Genomic DNA, 18206 nt, shown 5'->3' with positions numbered 1-18206 from the left:
TCAAAGTTACCCTAGGGTCCTTCAAAATGACAGGCTGGGTTGCAAAGCATAGTTCCACTGGCTTCCAGAGGATATCAGGCAACTGTTTGAAATGGAGCCAGTGGTGTATATCTTACTGATAAATCTGGTTGCCATTCATCAGAAAATAAATGAAGTGACCCCAAAAAAGATTTGTGTACCTGATAGAAACTGGATTCAACCTGGTGTGTCTTGACCATCCCCTTGAAATTTTCACATATTTAAATGAGATCTTGAGAGTTGTTACATACGTCTATGTTGCTGAAGAACCATTATACTGGACACAGAGAATAAGATTATCCCTCGATAGAATATTAAATACAATCATAAATTAAGATGAAAAATTAGATAATGGGCTAGAGATAGAGATGTGATGAACTTCTTATTTGCACCAAAGAGAGTAAGAAAATGCACTCATTTTAATGCCATTTTGCCCAAGGACAGTTGTGCCTACAAGTATAAAGAAAGAAAAAGAAAAATCACTGCCCAATGAACGTGACTGATGGAGTCTCCGTGGAGAAGAACATCTGGGCTTCACAATTATAACTACCTCTTTCCAAAAGTTTATCTGCAGAGCCACTGGCTCATCAAGCCACTACCGAGTCCTTCCCCAATCAGTAGTAACAACTAAGGTTAATGGAGTCCAATAAAAGAAGCTTTGGGCTACTTTAAAACCCCTCTTCCGCTCCATGTCTCTTATCATCATTCATTTACCAAACATTTACGTATCTATTTGTACAAAGAACGGTATTAGACACTGTAGAGAATCAACAATTTACCAGACACGAGATTTGCCCTCAACAAACTGATAATGCAGTAGAAAAGTACTCACTGACTCTGTTTGGGGGTTGGGAATAGATAACTGATGCACAGAAGAAAGTGGTGAATGCTGCTGAAGAGCTGGAAAAAGTTCTATGAACGAGGCATGGAGCTAACCCAAACAAAGTCATTTTTTGAGGTTCTAAGGAACATCCTACCAAGCCCAAAGTACCCATTAGTAAGTTATTGATGGACGAAAGAAAGTGCCACCGTGCATCACTACACATTTCCTGGCCATGTATATACCCATTACGGTACTAATTCGTACAGCTAATTCTTATTTGGTTCTCAGCCAGTGAGGACTAAGAGCCATTTGAGTGGCTTCTCTTCCCAGTCATTTATTTGCTCCACCAGTGCCCTCTTTCTGCCATTACTTGTGTGCCAGTGAACACTTTGGTTCAAGATGGCTGACAAAAGATATGCTAATAATAGTGCTGAGGAATTTACAAAGACCAAGGAAGATAAGGGATGACAGCAAACAGAATTCACTGCAACAGCTACAAACGCCTCCAAGAAGAGGATCAAAGAAACCCGTATTAGCAGACTTGGTGCCTGATAGAAATCCTTTGACGTTAAAAGGGCAGCATAAGCCTCATTGCAGCCCAGAAAGATGGACAAACAGCAGTAGGAAGGACAAACACAAGAAATCTACGTCCAGAGGCATATCACACCTTCAGAAGACTTGAAGAGAAATAAGAACAGTTGCCAAAGGAGGACATCAGTAGCATATCTCCAAGGTATCATGCTGCAGAGTAATCCATATGGCACCAATTTAGTTGATGTGATCACTTCCAGGAACAAGTTGCCACAATAAACGGGTATGCCTATAATGTAAGGCTGGGGGATGGAGGTGGAGGAGGATCCAAAACACTGCTTCTATTTCGAATACCCTAAGAGCCCTGTAATTAAGGATATCCAGAGGGCTTGGGGAAGTTGACTTTCTGTGAGCAACAGCAGTTCTTCAAGGCAATTGTGCAACATAGAGGAGATCTAATAAAAGAACAAAAGTTATGTTTGTTCAGCATGAAAGGACAACCTTATGAGTAATTGTAGTCACCTTTCATTACTGCTAATCAAGTTTGCCTGATTTATTAACATAATATCCACAACTTTGGGATGGAAAGAAAGATGCAAAGAAATACTGAAACAAAATTTAAGTACTAAAAGTGATTATTTCCTGTGCAGGGAAGCATTTGGGCATCATGGTGAAAAGTATGCTTTGGGGTCAGCCATTCTAGGATCGAATCCCAGCTCCATTATTTACCATCTGGGAAAGTAATATTACCTCGCTAGCCAGTTTTCTCATCTGCATAATGGGTAATAATTGCAGTTCTTTATAGAGATCTTGTGAGAACTAAACAAGAGAATGCATATTGAGTGCTTAGTTCATCACCAAGCCCAAAGTGAGTGCTCAAAAAATGTAGTTTTTTTAGTAGATTTTTCTCCCAAAACTGTTTGAGATTATTTGCTCCCTACATCAGAGGGTAGAGCTACATCGTTAACCTTAGTCACTTCTCACTCTGGACCCCTCACACATTTGAAGGGATGGAAACTGAGCAATAATAACCTCCTTTGGGATGCAGAGCTTCCTCCTACTGAGAGTGTTTTGGACAGGTCAAAGGGTACCATATGGCAGTGTTAGAATATTCCTGGTCTGGATAACACACTCTCGACCTGCCAGATTGTTGTGTCATCATCTCTGGCCTCATGACGCTTTAGCCCTTGCTCCCCATTTGTTAGATATCACTTACTCCCGCATGGCTTTTTGTACACAAGAATGTTTGGGCAAAAATCTGCACATTTTAAAAGTTCTCTTCTTCCCCCAATGCATGCTCTCCCTTGCTGACCTGATTCAGTGTCTGTGGACTATCATTATTATGAAAACAACCCCAAAATATAAATGTTTGGCTTTGGCCTCTTTCCAACTTCTATAGACCTGCTGGGTAGCTTCATAAGAACTTACCAGCATCTCACATTCAAGCCCAAAGCCAAATATCCGTTTGCCACTCCCATCCATTATGTTCCACCAAGTTGTCTCTGAGTTAATGACATCACTAGCCTTTTTCTACTGTCCAAATAAAACCCCATCATCTGATTCCTTCCTTTTCATTGTCTCCTGATGTCTAATAATTGAATCAATCCACTTTATCTCTACTATAATTCTTTCAGGAATCACATGTCTTCTGTTCCGTTTCCATTAGTCCTACTCTTGTTTTTTAACTTTTACCCAGATTCATATATTCAACAAATAATTACTGAGCATTTACCATGAGCCAGGTATAAGCTCTACATGTAGGAGACCCAGAAATGAACAAGGTAGACAAGATTCTTGCCCCCATGCAACTTCCATTTTAGGCAAGGAACACAGATTTTTAAATAAGTTAACAAATACATGAGCACAATAATTTCAAATAGCGATGTAGGCTATGAATAAAATAGAACCAGGTGATATGAGAATGTTTTGGGATGGGGGTGGGGAGAAAAGGGAAGAGGATGGATTACGACATGTTGGTACCAGAGAGGAAGTGATATTTAAGCTGAGGCGAGAAGGCAGCCCTGTGAAATTCTGGGAACAGTGTGTTTTAGGCAGGTGGAATGGCAAGAACAAAGGCTCAGACTAAGTTTGGCTGGTTCAAGGAACCAAGAAAGCCAGCGAGTTGGAGCCCCGTTAGTAGAAGTCAGTGTGCAGGTCTGAGAAGCAGACAGAGGTCAAACCACGATGGGCTAGGTGTGAATTTCATTCGAAGTGTGATGGGAAGTCATTCATGCTTAAAGTTAGGAGTGACATGTTCTAGTTTACTTGTTTTTTAAAGTTGGATTTGGCTGCTGTGAGGACAATGAATGGTAGGGGAGCGAGATTGGTTGTAGGGCAATCAGGGATGAGAATGTTCCAGGGATCCAAGAGACAGATGCTGGTGGCTCGGACTAGAGTGCATTGTGGAGATACTGGTGGCAGTATTACTATATGGATCTGTTAATGTTCTCCCTCTTTCCAAACTTTTTTATCTCTGTTCATTCAACACAAAGCTGACAGTGTCATCCTTCTAAAGATGCTATCCTTTGCCCAGATATCTTAATTGGCTGCCCTGTTATGTATAAATTCAAAGCCCTGTGCTATCTGGCCTCAACTTTAGAGATGCATAAAAGGGGGCTTTTAAGGAAAGGAAAAAATAGTTACAAAGTCATTCAAAAGTTCTAAGATAAATCATGTCCCATACAGTGCTATTCACTGAAAGTGGTAGTGGCTTTTAATAAGTGAAGAACCAGCATTCACAGCTCTTTAACTGTTCTTCCTCTGAGAGGTTCTAGTCCTAAATGAAAAATCCCCAATGCATCAACTAGTGGTTATGCTTTCACATCCAAGGGACGTCCGAGTCACTAGAAGGAATTAAGTAACCCCTTAGGACATGCATATGTAGATAAATGAATTGGTTAATTTTGTTATGATCTTTGACTTCATCCATTTCCCTGAACTGTAATATCCAATTATAATGCAGTTGAACTAATACCTCACAAGAAAACTGAATGGTCAAGTTAAGTATAAAGGAGAACTTGATAGAATAAAATCATGCCTCCCATTGAATATGTAATTTCTTTTTCTCTCTGCCTTAAGCACACATTACCTAGAAATCGAAAATTCGTGTCAGGATCATCAAACCAGACTTGAGAAGTCATTGGTATTAGCAATCCAGGGGAACAGAAGGGGGCAGTGTAATCACAGTCTCTTGCATCGACTTGAGGAGAAATGGAAAGTTATGCAGAGTAACACTGCTCATTGACTCAAGATCCGGAAGTGAGTCTCAGTTTTATTGCTTGTTTTTCTTTTTCACTGGTTGAGTCTCAAGCCCCCAAACAACGTTAGCAATGAGTTCCATCCTTGGCCTACCACCCTGATGTGTCCTACCAAGCCCTGTGAGAAATGACGCTCTTCACTGCAGTCTCAAGAAACACAAGCCCAGCTCTATCTTTACATGAGTTGTTGTTTTTGCCTTTTACAGAATGGATGGTGAAAGAAATTCACCTGTACTAACCACATGAGAAAAATACTCTATATTTAACATATTATCATCAGACAGGCACTACAGATTTTTTTTCTTGTACCACTAGAAAAAGAAACATATGCAGTTATATATCCAGAGACTTATTCAAAAACATTTGCCGAATGGCTGGTATACATAGAAAAACAAGGAAACAGTCCTAGCTCTTGAGACAATTTAATAGAGAGAGCTCTATGCAGAGGAAGGTTGGTAATCACCCCCAAAAGAGAGGTAAAAATTCTTAAAGGAATCTGAGGAAGAACTCAGCTGGCCGCCTTCAGCGTTTAAGGTGGTGGAATAGGAGAGGAATCACAGGAAATATCCTGATGAGACAATGTCATAATTGCACCTGGAAGAGCAGTAGAATCTAAAAAAACAGAAGCTAAGGTTCTATGCAGAAGGAAAAAAATGAGTTGAAAAAAATGTGTGTGTGTGAGTGTGTGTGTGAATGTGTGTGAGTTGGGAAAAGAACACTGAATGCTCCCATTCGGCTGGAGCCAAAAGCACTGTGAAGAAACGAAGTAAGGGAGTTGCTGAGGAATTTGAACTTCAATCTGTAAACATGAACCTATTATTGTTAAGTTTCTGAGCAAGGACCACGGCAAGTTTTTCAATAGCAGCCACTTCTGCAAGGTAATAGAGAACTCCTCCACCTTTTTCCCTGCCGTCAGCTTTCTCACTTCTCAGAGAAAGGACTTACCACTCAATGATTTCCATCAATTGCCCCACTGAAGGGTGTGGCTTTGACATTGAAGTTCTAATCATTTTGTTATCACAGAGAGGGCCCTCCTTGGCCCCGTGTCCAGGTTCTTGGCATCTCGAGCAAAGAATTGAACGAGACACAGAAATAAAGTGGTGAAAGAGTAGTTTATTAGGAGAGATTGTACACTTCAAAGAAATAGAAGCGGACCTGAGCAGTAGAGAATGGCTCAAGAGCCCAAGGTGGCATTATTAGGAGCAAAAGTACACTCCAAAGTGTTTGGAGCGGGCCGAGCAAAAGATCAGGCTCAAAAGGCAAAAAGGCCAAGGCTCAAAAAGGGCCTGACTAGAGAGGACTTGGAGTTGTTATCTTTTTCTCTCAAATGGGCTGTTCCTTTCCAGATGTGGGACCACTTGATTGACACCTGTGATTGACAAGAGGCTATTACCTCATCTTTGTAGACTGCACAGTTGTGAGTGGCCGGTTTGATCTAGTTGGGTATCTTGTACTCGTTTGTTTACAATGAAAAGGGGAAGTTTTGGACAGAGAAGGGAGGTCTTTGGGGCAGTAATGCAGAGACCCAATGTCTATCTCTAACTGCCTACCTTGTTTTCCCCTTGAAGAGGTGATCCCCATAAAATCTCTATGGGAAGTTGAGGGACAGAATGTCTGTTTTTTCTGTATCTGCTTCCTGCTGGGCAGGGGCGTAGAGCTGTCCCTACCTATGGGGGGATTCAGGGAAGTCTCCCCCTGTCTGATTTCAGATGAAAGGAAGGGGTCTCGAGATCCACCTGGAAGACTGCATTGGCTTCTTTGGTTGTGACTGGCAATCTTGCTGGGGTATCCTCTGTATCCCCAAGGCCCCTGAATCAGTAAAAATATATGTTAATTAGTAAATCCGTTAGCGCTACAGAGCCTGTGGCCATTCAACCAGTCATTTAAGTGGTGTCAATATTCCAGCAGGTGGGCCCATTAGGCTTCAATGATTACAATCAGCAAGTATACTGGCCTAGTGGGTCTGGAATGGCTTGGGGGACGTTGGGAAGTCACAGGCTTTTAAGTAGTTATCTGAGAGACATTCTGTGATGCAGGCTAGGAGTAATCTTTAGGATTCAGAAACTGATCAGAAGAGTAATCAAAGCCAGGGACTAAGGAGCTAAGAAACTAGGGAAAAGGAGACTTAAAATTTCTATAGTGAGGGAGCTCCCATATCAATTTCAGTTTTTACAATACTTTTGGAAAATGTTTCCCCTGCCCCAATCATGGAAGAAAGAGAAATAAAGTAGAAAGCTGATCTATGACCATTTGGCAAAGTGAAGAAATGCGTACATTTAATGCATAACATTGAGGAACAATCAGTGAGGCTCACCTACAACTGAGTAAGAATGTTTTGTGTGTGTGTGTGTGTGTATCCCCATTCATTCATTTATTCAACAAATATTTGTTGAGCATATTCTATATGCCAAGAACCAACTAGGTCTTAGAGATACAGCAGTGACCTCGTAATAGCCAAAGCCCCTACCTTCGTGGAGCTTACATCCTAGACAATAAGCAAATAAATATATCGGATGTTAGATGATGAAAGTACAAGTGTGAAAAATAAAGTAGGGTGAGGAGGATACCAATTACCACATTACTGGGGGGGTGGTGTTAGCAGCAAAGGGGGCAACGGGGGCAAGGAAAGAGGTGGAAGGAATGTGTGTTGTTTCGGAGTTTATGTTTAGTAGGATTGCGGGGGGCAGGTGAACCAGAGGGAGGAAATATATTCAACAATCAACTATAGTGATAATAAATATGAGCACTGTTTATAATAGATACTGTCTAGTGACAGTTACTAGGATGTCACTGTGCTAAGAATTATTTCATTTATTCTTCACAATAAACACAAAATGTTATTAGTGTGATACTTTTAGGTGCAAATGAAACTGAAGGGAGGGAAGGAAGGGAGGAAGGAAGGAAGGAAGGAAGGAAGGAAGGAAGGAAGGAAGGAAGGAAGGAAGGAAAGAAGGAAGGAAGGAAGGAAGGCTTAGATAAGTTAAGTAGCTTGCCCAAGTGGTCCTATTGATACGCATAGAACATGGATTGAACACAGACAGTCTGACTCTAAAGCCTGCCCTCTTAACCCAGACACTGGATTGGGGTACACAGATACATAAGTTACGCACTCTGTCTTGGAATTGCTCATAGTCTAGAAAGAGAGACCGACTTGTAAACAAATGATTCCGGAGCAGCAATAGGAGCTATAATCGAGGTATAACAGAGTTAAGGAGACACAGAGGAAACAGTGACTAAGTGTCCGCCTGTGGGTGGGGTAGGGGTGTCATCAGATGAAGACATTCACTTGTGTTTATGTCATTAATTGCTCTCTCTGGGCCTGGTTACTCACAACGAATCTGCAGTGCAAACCTCTTTCCGGTGGGTTTTTCCCCCGTCTGCCTTCACATGTTGTGGTTAGTCAGCCTCATCCTGTGTGCAGTCAGTCGTTCTGCCACAGGGACCGCATCACATCTTGAGAGCCATTCTGGGGAAGGAATGCAAATAACCAGATAGCAATCTCCCTTAACTACCCTCACAAGAGGGTGAGGAACGGGACAACCAGGTGAATTGAAATGCAATGACCTGAGCCATATTACAATGGAAGAGAAAGGGGAGAGGATGCTGGTAACCCACCTGAAAAAACCCAGGCCATGTGCATTGTGGCCAACAGTCATTCAAACAGGAGAACTGTATTCCATGAAGTCCTCACGACCAAGCATCATTTGCTTTCAACATCGAGTTCTTAAATTCGATCCATGGATGGACTGGACGAAATTCCTGAATCTCCTGAAATTGTGTGTAAACCTCTATGTATGTGTTGTGCATTTTCTAGAGATTCCACAGTTCATGCAAATTTCAAAACAGTACGTGTGCTCCAAGTAGGTTAAGAGCTATGTATTAAATACGTTCAGAGCTGTTATTCCAATAGATTTCAGTGTAATATAGAGTCTGGCATAATTTAGAAAGTCCGAAAAGTCTAAGTGAATGGTTTGATACCATTCCCTTTTATCAGGTCCCCACACATGAGAATAAAGCCTTGACATAACTTGGGGACTTGCCTCTGATTATGTTGTGTGTAGATGACTTTCTGTCTTCTTTTTGGCACTTCTGGATGGGAGGATTCGCTTTTTAAGGCTGTAGATCACTATTGGTTCTCAACCTCTGCACCTGTGTGTGGCAAAGGCGGGGGGATGAGTATTTGATTGGGAAGGACAGTATTGATCACCCATCTGGTGTTTTCAAGCTAATATACCCTCCTATTTGTCTCTTCACCTCCAACCTCTATTCCAGCCCTTCACTGATGCTGCCCATTGACAGATTTGCTGGAGGTTGAAACGTCCTGCCTATTACATCAGTCTGGGCTCTTTTGGTTAAGTGTCCTTGAGGGGTTAAGAAAAGTTTAGGATTAGAAATCTCACCTCCAGATGCATGACTCATAAAATCCACCAAAAAATGGACTGTTAAAACTAAACTTCATGTTCTCATGGTCTTTTTATTGAACGGAGTAAGAGAAAAAGTAAATCTAAGATGAGAATTTGCCCTTGATGATTCTCTACTAATGTTCTCTAAATAACATTATTCTCTAAATAACAGTAAGTCTGGGAGTGGTTCAAGGCAAATATTGCTAGCTCTTCAGAAGTGCCAAAGGGAAGTCTGCAGTGAAGGATCACGTCACTAGAAGAACCCAGACAAAATCTTAAGATTTTGACAAGTTCACTATCAACCAAAACATTTGCCTAATTTCTTCTACATAGAAGCAGCCTTGCTGTTGTGACAAGGAGCGAGAAAGCTATAATCGCTGCAGGTTACCCTATGGCTACATGCCTACCCTGGTAAAACATGGTTCCAGATATATAAGTTCTCAGTCCAGCAGTATGCATGAGCTAGACTCAGAGGGAAGAGTGCTGCTAAAACAGCCACACCCACTTCCAGGGTGGCTGGAGGGGTGGTGACCTGCGCAATGACTTCTGCAAATATATTTTCATGAAATCACAGCCTGGGGAAGAATAGCTTCTGGCAAAATACTATAAACAGGGCTATTGGCTAGCACTCAATACTCTCGTCCCTTCAGCCGAACTTAAGACACATATGGAAACTGTAGGTAGTTTTTACAGGTTAAACCAAAACTCTTACAGAAGATTTAATTAATAACCTGACTTGTGGTATATGAAGCAATCCAGAGATCAACTGCCAAAGAGGAAATCCAATAAACAATAAGCAATTATAAGGTCTACCTCTTCTTAGCCTTGGGTTATCAATGAACCAGTGAAGACATCTCATTTCACATCTTTATGTTCTATCAACACAATTAAAATATGAAGGGAAGGGAAAACACAAAGGATATTGTATTAAAGTTATAAGGATAAAAAACACATCCTCTCTCTCTCTCTCTCTCTCTCTCTCTCTCTCTCTCTCTCTTTCAATTTTGAAACTAATTTTATTTGAAGAAAATATAATTGATATCACAACTGCTATTATAGACTTAAGGATAAGGCACTATTAATTTTCAATCGCTCCCTGTTAGAAAACAAAAAACAGTTTTAAGAAAGGGATGAAAATGAAGACTGAAATATTATCTGAAATAATGCATTCAATATGCATAGTAACTATTACTACAATAATGAGCCAGGACACAATGTATTTTGTCATTCACAGGTAGAAAATTGTCATGAGTGGTTTGCAAAATCCATGACTAACAGTCTGGGGAAGAAGAGTCTAAGAAATGAAATGAGATTTATCAGACCTCACGTATAAACACATGAGACCATCTGTTCTATAAACTATTCTTTTACATTTATGTGTACATGGAATTTAGGAACTGAAAAGTCCTAAGGCGTCCTTTGACTATTTGATGAGTGATAATTTGAATCAAGTTTGTCATCTCTAATGACACTGTACCCTCTGCAAGGACAAGACACACATCTATTTTTGTTTGCCACCATAGCCCATCCCCAGGATGGGCCCAGTGTCTAGCACAGAAGAGGCACTCAATAAAGAAATGTTGAATGAATGGATGAATTGATACATCTCCATTCCAGTTTTGTCTTCATTTTTCAGTTGAGGAAGTTGAAGCCAAGAAAAGCTAAAAGGCTAATATCACACATCTAGTGATAAAATTGGCACTGGAACCCTCTTTTGCCTTCTTCCAATTCATTAACAAGAACTGCCAACTTGTGCAATTTTTTTATCACTCACTACATTAAAGTAGGATGATGCTAAGAGATTATTTTTAAAATCTCTTAATTTTTTGCAAGATATTAAAACTTTAACATTACATATCTTTGGCATATTGCCATTGAAGCCTTTTCTATTGCACTTTTGAAAAAGAGCTTGGTACTTGCTTCAGCAAACTAGTTAAACACTCCTGCTTTTGTTGAAAAGTTTTTAGAGGTTCTTTGCAGCTATGTTTTTTTTTTTTTTTACCTGCAAAACTAAAATGTTACTAAAGTTCTTATAAATAAAATAGCCAATGCTCATGATGATGAATGATAGGATATTTGTTTTAAACTTTTAATCGCAATACCTTAGACTCTGAAAAGGGACTGTTGGCCATTTTTTTTTTCTTTAATGTTAGTGTCTAACACAAACTTGATACAAAAGACTACGTAGTTATACTTTTTCCTTATCTATAAACTTTAGATGCTGTGTTAGCCTTAATTGTTAAGAGTAAGGTGGTTGGTCAAATGAGGGCCCCTGATGTCTGCCCTGACAGTGAACATCAGACTTTGACATAAATGATAAATTCTTCTGTTTCTTTTGTGAGCTTCAGTTTCTACACATGACAAGCACCTCCTTTACAATGCAATTGGAGAAGACATTCTACAGCCGGCCTGCGCAGGTGAGAACTTTGGCTGCATCACTTATAAACCAGGTCACTGTGAGTGAGTTCCTGCGTTCTCTTCCACATACACCTAGGCACTTCTGCACCTCAGTTTTCTTATCAGTAAAATGGGATGATAACATTTGCCCCACAGAGTTCTTGTGAGGATTAGTCGAGCAATATAGTAAGCACTAAATCAATGTTACCTTTTTTATTTCTCAAACCATTATCAGGAAACAGTTTTTAAAAACATTTTGCTTGCATATTTGTTCCAAAAGGGAGAAAAACAGCCTTCACCCATTCCCCCAATAAACCAATAAAATATGAATGGATGTCTAGTAATACTGCATGGGGACCACCCTTTCCCCACTCTGAGTTTCTGTGGCTTGGGTCATAGTGATGCCATTCTTTTTCCAAGTGTGGATCCATGACTCACAGTGTGAGGGTGGGCTTCAGGGAATCAATAGTGCAGTTAGGCTGAGCTAGTTTGCAGTTTGACTCACCACAGGGCTCACTATCTAGCTACCTGTAATTAGGCTTTGTTTGCAGTTTGATCCATCCTGATATTCATCTGTTTTCTCTTTGTTTCTCCTCCCACTGATTAACTGAAGAACTCTGTTTGTTCCTTTTTTCAAGGCTACCCATACCTTGCTAATTAACAAACATCCTAACCTGAAAAGAGCAGCTTCTTTAATCCTCAGGCGCCCGGATGTCGGGACCCAAGATCACAGTCCCCTAGCAGTTTTTCACAACTCCCTAGCAGTTCACAGATGGCTACGGACAATGAGATTTAAGATAACATTGAGGCAGACCCATCTGAGGCTTCAGAAGACACCCGGAGATGACTTCTCAACTATTAGTCCTGAGGCCTTTGTTCTTTCCATTTACCTGCCTGCAAAATCTCTTAATCATTTCGTCTCAGGGAAGGTGGTTTTTCAGACAGGAGTCTGCCACCTTCCCCAGCTGCCAGGACGCTTTTCTTCTCACCAACCTTTGTCATTCTAGTTGTTCTGGACTGTTTGGGCAGCAAGCAGCACCAAACCTGAGTTCGTAACTACAGAGCATCCGTATTCCCTGCCACCGAGGTTATTTCAGCAATGGGCAGGGGGCTCAATCAAAGCCAAAGAGATGTGACTTGAGGATGTTTGCTGAGGTCATTGGAGATATAAAATTATTTAAGCCTCTGGATTCAAATATATCTGAAGCTAGTTGTACCCTAGCCATTCATGGGGGTAATGAATTCCTTCTTACACTGCAATCAATTTGCACTTAATTTGTTGTCATCTGCAATCCAAACTTATACAGAAGAGGCATTCAGGAATACATCAGAAAAATGATGTGTGTGATATTTTAAAAAGAAAGATTGAGCGGGTGTCAGGGAGACAGAATAATTAAGTGCACAGACTCTGAAGCCAACTGTCCAAGTACAAATCCTGGCTCTACTGTTCAGCAGCCATGTGACTTTGGACAAGTCACTTACCTCTCTATGCCTCCAAGTCATCTTCCGTAAACTGAAGATAGAAATAGTATCCACCTTACAGAGATGTTTTGAAGAGTAAATAAGTTAATGATGTAAGGAACTTAGAACCATGCCTGGCATACCATGTAACAAGTGCAGATGTAATGTGTTAGTTATTATTTTATTATTATTCAGGTCTTAAATAAATGGTGATACAGTGTATGGGAAATGCCTCTTAAGTTGCTAGCTGAGATTTTTCTGTCTACGGAGGAAGCCACTGATGAATTAAAAATGACTTTTTGTATCAAAGTACTTGAATAGACATTTCCCCAAAGATATACAAATGGCCAACAAGTACATAAAAAGATGTTTAACATCACTAATCGTTAGGGAAATTCAAATCAAAACCACAATGAGATATCATTTCACACCCATTAGAATGGCTACCATTAAATAAACAGAAACAAGCGCTGGCCAGGATGTAGAGAAATTGGAACCCTTGTGCTCTGTTGGTGGGAATATAAATGCATCCACTGTGGAAAACAGTATGGCAGCTTCTCAAAAAAATTAAAAATGGGGCGGCCGGAAGGCTCAGTTGGTTAGAGTGCGAGCTCTGAACAGCAGGGTTGCCAGTTCGATTTACACATGGACCAGTGAGCTGTGCCCTCCACAACTAGATTGAAGGACAATGACTTGGAGCTGATGGGCCCTGGAGAAACACACTGTTCCCAATATTCCCCAATAAAAATTTTTTTAAAAATGTAATTACCATATGGTCCAATAATTCCACTTCTGGGTATACATACATAATAATTTAAGTCAGTCTCAGAGAGATCCATGTACACCCATGTTCATAGCAGCATTATTCACTGTGGCAAGAGGTGGAAACAATCTAAGTGTCCATTGATGGATGAAAGGATAAACAAAATGAGATTATACGAGTACATACCATGGAATACTAATCAGCCTTAATAATGAAGGAAATTCTGACAAATGCTACAACATGGATGAATATTGAGGGCATTGTTAAGTGAAATAAGACAGTCACACAAAGACAAACACTATATGGTTCCGCTTATATGAGGTGTCTACAGCACCGTGTTTTCCTGAAAATAAGACCTAGTCAGACCATCAGCTCTAATGCGTCTTTCGGAGCAAAAATTAATATAAGACCCGGTATTATATTCTATCATATTATATTATATCCATTCTTATATTATAGTAAAATAAGACCAGGTCTTATATTAATTTTTGCTCCAAAAGACACGTTAGAGCTGATTGTCCAGCTAGGTCTTATTTTTGGGGAAACACGGTAGTCACATGTATAGAAATAGAAAATAGGCTGATAGTGGCTGGGGCTGGGGAAACAGATAACGGGTAGTTGTTTAATGCATACAGTTTTAGTTTTGCAAGGTGAAAAAGTTCTGGAGATTGGTTGCACAACAATGTGAATATAAGTAACATTACCCAACTGTATACTTATAAATGGTTAAGAGGATAAATTTTATGTTATGTGTATTTTACTATAATTAAAAATAAAAAAACTTTAAAATGTTTTTTGAAGTACTTTTTTGTAGCCCTATAGGTAGCACGGTACCTGATGCAGCTGGCACTAACATTGAATAAATAAATGAATAATAATGTAATAAAACTAATGACAAAACAAGTGAAGGGTAAGGTGGTCCAAGGAGCTGAAATATTTGTGGAGTAAAATGGAATCAAGTATCTAGTGCTACGTGAAGATTTATGATAAGAATCATAAGACAGACACAGTAAAATGTGTAAGGCATGGAACCCATAGATATTTGTTCTAGTCTTGATTCATTCATTCCTTTGTTTTTATCATTTATCAAATATTTACTGAGCACCTTTGATTTGCCAAGCACTGTTCTTGTTCATCAATGAACAAGACTGTCCTGCCCTTATGGGGCTTATTTCTAGTGAAATAGGAAAGCAATATTGAATTCCTAGTTCTAGCTGGATGTGTGACATCAGACAAGTCCCACAAGTTTTCCGGGCCTTAATTTCCTCATCTATAAAATGAGATGCATGGGTCAGCGGGGACAAAGTGGTACTTTTCCTTCTTACATTCCAAATGATTTGAAAATTGAATGTAAATGTGGAATGAGAACATAAGCCACCAGGGGGCAAAATGAGCATGGCATAAGCATTCTACTGAGGTGACATTCTAGAAAAAAAAGGAGTCATCCTTTTGCATCATGAAAAAAATAAGTAAACAGTAAACGTTGTGTATCATTGTAGGTAAGGAAAGTGCTCTATTGAATAGTTATCCAAATGTGCTTTATCTATGAATAAAGTGTTTGATTTAGAGGTCATGTTTTTTCCAAGAAATAACGGCATGTAAGAAGTAGAATACTTCCTTAGTAAATGAATGGCATCTCTAGACACATACAATAATGACTGTGGCTACAGAACCATGAAACACCAACCAGCATACTCAGTCTGGAACTAGCCCTTTACTCACATGTCTGGATCTAATGGGTATTTAGAATTCTTTCATTCTCTTTCACTTCATTTCTTCAGTGCTATTAATGTGTATCAATCTATCTGATTACGAAAGAAAACATTTTTTTTTCTCTTGCGTCCCACTGGGAAATGGTAGTTTTTAAAACATGTAAAAAATCTTTGCCAATCTTTTATGAAAAGTTGGAGTCTAATTCCATTTTCGTTGAATATGGACCAGCTTTAGTGACTTGCTTCTAGCCAATAGAATACATCTCAAGTGATGCTGTGTGACTTTCAAGGGTGGTGTAGAAATGATGATACAGCTTCTGGCTGACTCTCTTAGGACGTTTTTCCTCAGAATCCAGACCCTGTGTTTTGAGGAAGCCCGGGCCATACGGAAAGGCCCTGTGTAGGTGTCAGCTAAGGTCCCAACCTGTAGCCAGCATGTGAATCAGACATGTGAATGAGCAAGCTTTCCGATGATGATTCTGATACCCCAGCCTTCAAGTCCCGAGCTGAAGCTCTGGGGAACGAAGGTGATCTGCCCTTGCCAAGCCCTGCCCAAATTACAGATTTGTGAACAAAACTAATGTGATCATTGTTTTTTTTAAGCCATCGAGTTTTGAGGGCTTTTTTGTTTGTTTGGGTTTTTGTTGTTTTTTTCTTTATTTTTTGTTGTTGTTTTTTTGATGAGTGCTTCTGTGGATTCCCACTGGCATAGTTCCATTCACCAATGCCTTGAAAAAAATTAAGATTCTCAAGATACGCTATCCCTCAGTGTCTGATCCCATGTTCACTCAGTCCCAGAAGTGTGGTGTGTTGGAGACTAATAAAGCTTCTCATTTAGGGGTGACATCGTCGCTGACATTCACTGTCAGATGACTATAAACATTCTCTCCCAAGCAGCAGGTCTGCAAATGAGAGCCTTTTCCTGGTCTGGACCTTCCAGTCCACAAACAAGGAATAGCAAGCCTGGCCGGATGGAAACTCAGCAGTGACTGCAACCAGACAGAGGCACTTGGAAACAGGGGCACTCCTGCTCCAAGGAGACGATTAAAGATGGCTAGCTTGCATCCAACCTGCAGGGCAGATGGGAGAACCAGACTTCTCCAAGCTTAAAACACCAAGAGGCAGACACAGAGTCTGTTTGTTGTATAGAGTGACGGGCACATGATAAATTCTCAGTAAGCATTTGTTAAGTAAATGAATAAATACCACAAACACAGCATTATTCTATACCCTGGAGTTGGGACACCAAGTAAATATAACATGACCGCTATCCTGATAGTTTCCAATGTAATTAGGTGATCATTACTCACTTATTTACCATCTCATCTTTGTCATCTACCATCTGAACATCACAAAAAGATACAGTGACGAATCTGACACCAACCATCTTAGTAAAAGTGATCCAATGCCTTGTTCTGTTCTCTTCACCCTGTTGGTAAAGGAGGGAATGGCTGAACATATGACACCTAACACTGGACAGATGAGATTGGCAGTTTATTATTAGGTTGGTGCAAAAGTAATTGTGATTTCTGCACTTTTTTAACCTTTTAAACTGCAATTACTTTTGCACCAACCTAATAATTCCATACAGCCCTTGTGAGGAGGACATCACAAGCCATGCGGGGATATATGGAGGTTGTACTCGAGTGGGCCAGCAGGGGTCCTGGGAGGCAGACTTTGTAGTATCAACAGGGTGGGGTGGTCCCCAGTTCCCATGGGGGGAGAAGGGGGAAATGATTTGTTCGAATCATTTCAGCAGCTTGTAGGAAGGTAAAACCAGTTAGGTTGAGGACCCTCGGTGGGCTATAGCTTGTGTGGCTGATGGGTAACTATCCTGGTGGGGAGCCTTTCCCAGTGGGTAGGGGCACATTTGGCAAGAGCAGAGGAGCCTGTGGCTGGGTGGCTTTGGGGGCCCTATGAGGGTCAGAAATGTTTTCGAAGCAGCACTTGAAAATCAGGTTTTAGAATACATCCCTTCACTTCTCTTGGCCTTGGATCCTCATTTGTAAAGTCAGGGGTGGTGAACAAATGTTTTCAAAGTTCTTCTCCTTTTTAATCTCTGTCATTTTCGCATTATATGAAGCCAGTCAAAGGAGAGGTGCTTTGGTCATTTTCTGAGGCACTTAATGTCCTGATTTGTCTGTAAAGACTAGTCTATTTTTGTTCACTCTAGAGATATCTCAGTGAATTCAGGTTAATCTCCTAGGGCCCTCTCCTTGTTTTAATGTGAAGCTGAGACATTTAATTTCCAGGGAGTGGGAGGGGAGTGTGTTAACATTTAGTACAGAAGTCAGTTTTGGAGTTAACAGGAAGAGCTTTTAGAGCAAGTCCAGGAAATAAATGGCATTTATGAACCTAAAATCCACTAGTCTTTTATGTGGTATTAATCTTTCTAAAATGAAATCTTAGCAAGAGTCAAGACGTGTATATTTACTTCCAGAGGGAAAAATTCATTATCTCAGACAGTAGGGGATTTGTGAATGTCATTCAATTCTGCAAATTTAGGACTGCAGGAGAAGAGTCAAAAACATTTTGAGTGCTTAATGTAAACTCAAAAGGCAAAAAATGTGTGTCTTTGACTTCCAGATCCAAATTTGCAGAATTTAATGAAAATCATGTTTGATTTCACATGCCTGTTTTAAAATAAAATCCTCCTCATTTAAGGAAAAGCATTATAATTAGTACTATAATTAGCTGTCGTAATAACAAAAAGTCAGGTCTAAGGTCTAAGTACATGAAAAGTATTATGGTTAAGATATAATAACCTGTTCTAATAATTGTAACAGTAATCATTCTCTTTTTAAAGAATGTACATTCTCCAACATTTAGAAAAGAAGGAAA

The sequence above is a fragment of the Rhinolophus ferrumequinum genome, chromosome 24 (genome assembly GCF_004115265.2).
Source record: "Rhinolophus ferrumequinum isolate MPI-CBG mRhiFer1 chromosome 24, mRhiFer1_v1.p, whole genome shotgun sequence".
Taxonomy (NCBI): domain Eukaryota; kingdom Metazoa; phylum Chordata; class Mammalia; order Chiroptera; family Rhinolophidae; genus Rhinolophus; species Rhinolophus ferrumequinum.
This window is presented reverse-complemented; position numbering follows the sequence as displayed.